Genomic DNA, 6,593 nt, shown 5'->3' with positions numbered 1-6,593 from the left:
TGGGTCATTTTTTTTTTCTTGTTTCTGTTTATGCCTCACCATATTGCGTGCCTCGTTATCACAGGAAAATCAAGACCATTTATTTCCGTTAAGAACAGGTTTGTGAAAAATGTGAAGTTCCCCGTACATACACAGGGGCACTGGAGTGAAATGATTTTCTTTGTATATATGCACAGCATTTAAACGTGTGTCCATAAACTACATTAGCTTGGTTGGCCACTCAGTTTTGATTTTGTTTTCTTTGGTTTTGAGGTATTGAGATTACAAGAAAAACATAAAAATATTAGAAATAAAACCTTGTCTCCAAAAAACATCAGTTCACTTGTTTTAATGTATGGAATTATCCTTTGTGGTCATAATGTGCCTTTTTTCCTGTCAGACAATATATTTTGTATCTTGCTCTTCCATAATGTCAAACCTATTGCTTTAAGACCATCAAGAAATCAGTAGGTGGCAACAAGCAACTGTTTTAATAAGGGAGTCAGTCTCATTCATTTAACAGATTGTTAAAAAAAAACATTGATTCAATCAGGAATGCTACTGTGTGCACTGATTTGTCAATCAAATTCAAACCAGTCCAACTATAGAGTCCTATAGCACTACATGTATGTAGCCATAATACAATTTTTTCCTGTAAGAAATAAAGTCAGAATTGCATGATATAAAATTGCAATAATGAGAAATAAAGTCACAACTGTTTGATATAATTTCAAACTATAAAATCAGAATTGCATTATATAAACTTGCAAATAAGTATATTAAAATGATTTCTGAAGGATCATGTGACTGAAGACTGGAGTAAATGGCTGATGAAAATTCAGCCTTGCATCACAGAAATAAATTATATTTGGAAGTATATTAAAATAAAAACAACTTATTTTTAATTGCAATAATATTTCATATTACTTTTCTGTATTTTTGAGCGGCAGTGTATATTTTCTTGGTAACTTATAATTATAAAAACTTTGCTTGTTTTTAAACTTGTTTTTACAGAAACTGGAAGTATCAGTACATATTTGAAGAACGCTCAAGAACTCTTAAGTTCTTTATTAAAAACAATAGTTATCATTGAGATGAGGGGAAAGAAAATGTTTCAGTTTGTCTTTAATCTTTTTTAGCATTTTAATTTCAATTTAAATTGGATTATTTTAATATATTAATAATAATGTATCCATTTAGGTATTTTTAAATAACCCTTTACAGATCATGATTTTTCCAATTGCGAGTTATAAAATCAGAATTGCGTCATATAAACTCGCAATTACGAGTTATATAGTAAGAACTCCGAGAGATAAACTCGCAATACTGTGTAATATAAACTGGCAAATGCGAGTTACTAATTTAGAATTGTGAGAACTGGACTTTATAACTCGCATTTGCGAGTTTATATTTCACAGTTCTAAGAAAAAGTGAGAAATGCTAGATACAAACTCATAATCGCGAGAAAAAAAGTCAGAATTGCGAGTTTAAATCTCGCAATTATTATTTCCGCAATTCTTACTTTGTAAATCGCAATTGTGTGTTTATATCTCACAGTTCCCAGAAAAAGTCAGAATTGCAAGTTTATATGACGCAATTCTGAGAAAAAAAGTCATAATTGCAAGATGTAAATTCGCAATTGTGAGGAAAAAAAAGTCGCAATTACCTTTTTTATGTTTTAATCAGTGGCATCTGTGTCCTATTTTTAGCTGTACAAAACAACTCGTTTTGAACTGAAAACACATTTACCGTTTTTGCACGTTTCCGCGTTGAATTTGAACAAAATGTCAGCGCATGCGCAGTGCGTTTAGACACTAAGGCCACAGAAAAAAATCGCTTTGTTTACCAATTATGTGTTGGCTTTATTGGCTAAATAAACTGGAGAAACTGTAAATATTGTGTTTAAAAACATCATATCAGTACAGTTGTGGGTACCTGAGCTTTGTTGAGTCACATTTTCCTGTCCAGCACCCGGTAAAGCCACCAACAGCCATGCAGAGGGCCAAGACTTATGTAAGTAAAAGGAAATGTCAAAAATAAATAAAAGTTTTGCGTTTAATATAAACAAATGGGAAAATACTATAAAAATTGGAAGTAATTAAAAAAAATCGTTAGAACGACCAGCAGGTGTCACTGTGTTCAACTAGGATTTGTAGAGCTTAGAACAAGCACTGATTTGCCTTGTAGGCCTATGTTGTTGTTTTTTTGTTTTTTTTTTAGATATTTAGTGTGTATGTGTACAAAATGCTAAATATTTTGCTTGAAATTACTGAGAAGTGCATGTTCAATACACTTCAATGGTGCACATTGAATATAGTTATTTGTTTCTTTGATCACTGCATTTTTCTGATATGACTCACCGCATCAGTAATATAAAAATTTGCATGGTTGATGCTGTGTGTGTGTGTGTGTGTGTGTGTGTGTGTGTGTGTGTGTGTGTGTGTGTGTGTGTGTGTGTGTGTGTGTGTGTGTGTGTGTGTGTGTGTGTGAGTGTGAGTGTGAGTGTGAGTGTGTGTTGTTTGTTTATCCCTTCCAGATGGCTGCTTCAGTCACTCTTTTGTTGTGTTCCTTTCTTTTGGAGGAGACAAGAGTTTTATGGCTTCTCGTAATGGGTCTGGCCTATATTCCACACCTGACAAAATGGCAACCAGCTTTGAGGGAAAGACGAATCCTGCAGGAAATGCAAGTCAGACAGAACATTGAAACTTCTTTACTATACAGAAATCACAGACAGATTACACACGGCTGATTTATTCCTGTCATTTTTACTTAATTACACTGCAGAAATGTATTGTTTGCTTTCATACTATTATCAACACAATGAAGACTTTGATGAATAACAGCCATTTCCTGGCATCATTCAGAGCTGAGCTGTGTTGAGTCATACACAGCTAAGGTTTACAAAGAACTTCCCTGATATAAGTGTCTTTTAGAAATAAGACATGTAATTAGCTTATGCTAAACAAAAACTATATTCTTCTTTTTATGTATTATTCAGAACAAAACACAGTTTATTAATTTTTTTTGTGATGTTTATCCTTTTTGAAAACAAATGATCACACTGGAGAATAAAAAAAAAAACATCCTAAAATGCTGTAAGACACAGGTTAAGCCTATATTTGTTGACTAGATTATGTTAATGACAAATACAGATTTCTTTTAAACACTGGTTCTTTTTAGGTTGCATCTAAAACCAGTGCCCACTAGGAAATAATTGCTGTATAGGATACTGTATGCTTTAAAACAGTATATACGTTTGAAGTCAAAAGCTTACATACACCTTGCAGAATCTGTAAAATGTTAATGTTGGAATTCAAAAAAATTTTGAATTTGAAGATCAGGGTAAATTTAACTTATTTTGACTTCTGGGAAACATGGGGCAGAAGGGCAGTACTAAATGAAAAAAAATATGGTATTTAGGCAAAATAAGAAAAATGTACACATCATCATTCTGTTCAAAAGTTTTCACCCCCTGCTCTTAATGCATTGAGCATCTGTAGCATCCATTACCCTTTAAATTGCGCAAATTGAAATTGCGAATTGAAAATACGCCTAATGGAAATGTCAATTGTGCAAAAACTCCCATATATTGCAAAAAAGTTTTTATGCTCACATGAGGTGGTTTTTCAGGCAATTCGAAAAAGGAATATTTCACAAAACAGCAATGGAAACGTTTTTTTTTTTTTTTTTCGCATTTACAGGTCACATTCGATTAAATATAGCCAAAATCCCACAAAAATCTGTTGCCATGACCTATCGCGAGAGGAAAAAAATATGTTTCTGTCACATAACATTAGTTAATGGAAACGCCATCATTTCGCAATACTTTTTAATCGACATTTATAAAATAGCGCCAAAGTTTTGCGCAAATCTGTAATGGAAACACAGCTACAGAGCTTTGAACCTTCTGTAATAGTTGCATGAGTCCCTCAGTTGTCTTCAGTGTGAAATAATGGATCTTAAAATCATACCGTCATTGTTGAAAATTGTTCAAATACACATGCACACAAAAAACAAACAGCTGTGGATCATTCAGGTAACAACAAAATATTAAGAATCAAGTTTATGAAAACTTTTGAACGGGGTCATTTTCATTAATTCAACTTTTTTTTTTTTCTTGTGGACTATATCCCTGCTGAAAAAAAAACTGACTCTTTGGTCATAGCTGGTCAGCAGGCTGGTTTTAGAGGGTTTTTGGCCACTTTCTCGGCCTGGCCAGGCTGGTCTTAGCTGATCAGGCTGGGACACCACCAACTAAAACCAGCCTGACCAGCCTGGGCAGGCTGGGAGACCAGCTAAAACCAGCTACTTCTAGCTTAAACCAGCTAAGACCAGCCAACCAGCCTAGGATGGGTTTAGCTGTTTTTATTTCAGCATGGATGTAAACATCTTTTATGTGAAATATCTTATTCAGGTCAATACTAAATAAAAAATTACCTGCATTTTGTATTATCCCTCTTATTTTGGTAAAATAATAATTATTTTGCAGATTCTGTGAGGTCTATGTAAACTTTTGACTTAAACTATAACTATTTCCTAATGGCCATTGGCATCGCTTTGCTTTTTTATTTCTTGTGTGTTTCCCTAGAAGTTTTATACATATGGTGAAGTGGCTGCATCAGCAGGTCTGTATTTTTCCTTTTCAAAATTCTCTGTGATCCTTCCTCTCCATCATCCTTTCTTGTTAACGTGTTTCTCTGAACAATAGCTGACTGTGGCAGTGGTTCGTAAATAGTGTGGGTGGACAGCCTTTCTCTTTCAAACTCACTTCATATGAATGATCACTTTCCGGCTTCCATCAGGGTCCTGATCTGAGATCAGCTGATGCTTTCAAAATTCACACTTTTAACTTGGTCGCACAGATTCTCAGATGCTCTCAAATCAGCTATAAAAGTGCAACTTGTACCGTCAGCCATTAAAACGGGGGATTTTCACGGCTGAATCACTCTCTATTCTAATCCTGCTTGCTAAACGCTTCATTTTGGGGCTCTTGTTCGTATTCAGACACCCAAATGAGGGAAAGTCTATTCATTGGATCAAAGGCTTGAGTGGTTTCCTTTAAGGACGAAATAAAAACTCCTGAGAGTGTGTCTGCTGGACAGCTCAGTGTTAGTCAGCTGTGTTGTCGGCTTTAAGAGTGAATAACACCAGTCTCTTTTGTTTAATGAACACATTCAGCATGATAAAGAGTCTTTGTGGGGTTTTTCTTGCAGACGTAGACAGCATCAAGAATCAAGAAGCTGTAAGCAAACCTAACCTCCGCATAAAGGTTCCTAAGCTCTGAGCATTAAAAAGTTGTTCATCTTTATTCTCATTGGATGATGCAGTATGTCTGACCACAGAAATCTTAGGTCTTACTTTATTATACTTTATAACTGATGTCTTCAAGTCTTTATACATTGCCCCCTAGTGGCTATGCAAATTTCCATTTTTATTCTGTTGACCATAGAAATTTGTTCAGTTTGTGCATTAGCCAATATAATGATGTGGTTCACTTCAGTCACAAGCAAATTTCAAATGCCATTTTCACATCAGCATATCATAAGCTTTTTTAGTTATCAGTGTTGGGAAGGTTGCTTTAGAAAATGTAATAAGTTATAGATTACAAGTTTCCCTATTTAAAGTAGTGTAACTATTTCTATTACTTTATTAATGTAACTGATTACATTTGATTACTTTTCTAAATTTCTAACAAATATTTTCAACTCTTAATCATTTTGAAACATTTTAACTAGGCAGGGTTAACCTCAACACTGAGTACTGTCAGACTTCTCAAAATCCTTGATCACTTGAATTAAGATGATAAAAATTTAATTTTCAAACACAGCCACCACAAAATCAGATTTTAGCTCCTCTTTTTGAGATCATGTTGAGGTTAAGATTTAAAACTATATATATAGGTTAATAGTTATGATACTGCTTTTGAGATCAAGTCTTTGCATAGCTATGACAGAAAACACTGGCATCTAACAACATTCTAAAATGCTGGGTTAAAAACAACCCAGCAGTGGGCAAACACAGCGAGTCGGTTGTTTTGACCCAGCAGTTTGGTTAAACGTTTAACCCAACCTTCTGGGTAGCTTTATTTAACTCAACTATTGATTAAAAATTACTATATTTCTTGCTTAAAATAAACCCAAAATAGGTTGGAAATTAACATTTGGTAATATGTTCAATAAATTAACATTTAATAATAAGTTGAATAAATAGTAATTGAATAATAAACATTTTTAAATAGCTTACTAATAAATGTTCACCTTTTGATTATTGTTGATGTGTCTAGTAATTTATGTGTCTGATTTTTAATTTACAAACTATTTTGGGTTCATTTTAAGCCAGCCATATTGTAATTTTTAAACAATATTTGAGTTTAATAAAACCACCAACAACCCAGTTGTTGGGTTTGTTCATCTAGCGCTAAGTTTGCATTTAACCCAGCATTTTTTATGCTTAAAGGAGTAGTTCACTTTCAGAACAAAAATTTACAGATAATACACTCACCCCTTGTCATCCAAGATATTCATGTCTTTCTTTTTTCAGTCGTAAAGAAATTGTGTTTTTTGAGGAAAACATTTCAGGATTTCTCTCCATATAGTGGACTTCTATGGTGCCCT

Source organism: Garra rufa, chromosome 6 (genome assembly GCF_049309525.1).
Source record: "Garra rufa chromosome 6, GarRuf1.0, whole genome shotgun sequence".
Classification (NCBI taxonomy): Eukaryota; Metazoa; Chordata; class Actinopteri; order Cypriniformes; family Cyprinidae; genus Garra; species Garra rufa.
Note: the sequence above shows the minus strand (reverse complement) of the source record.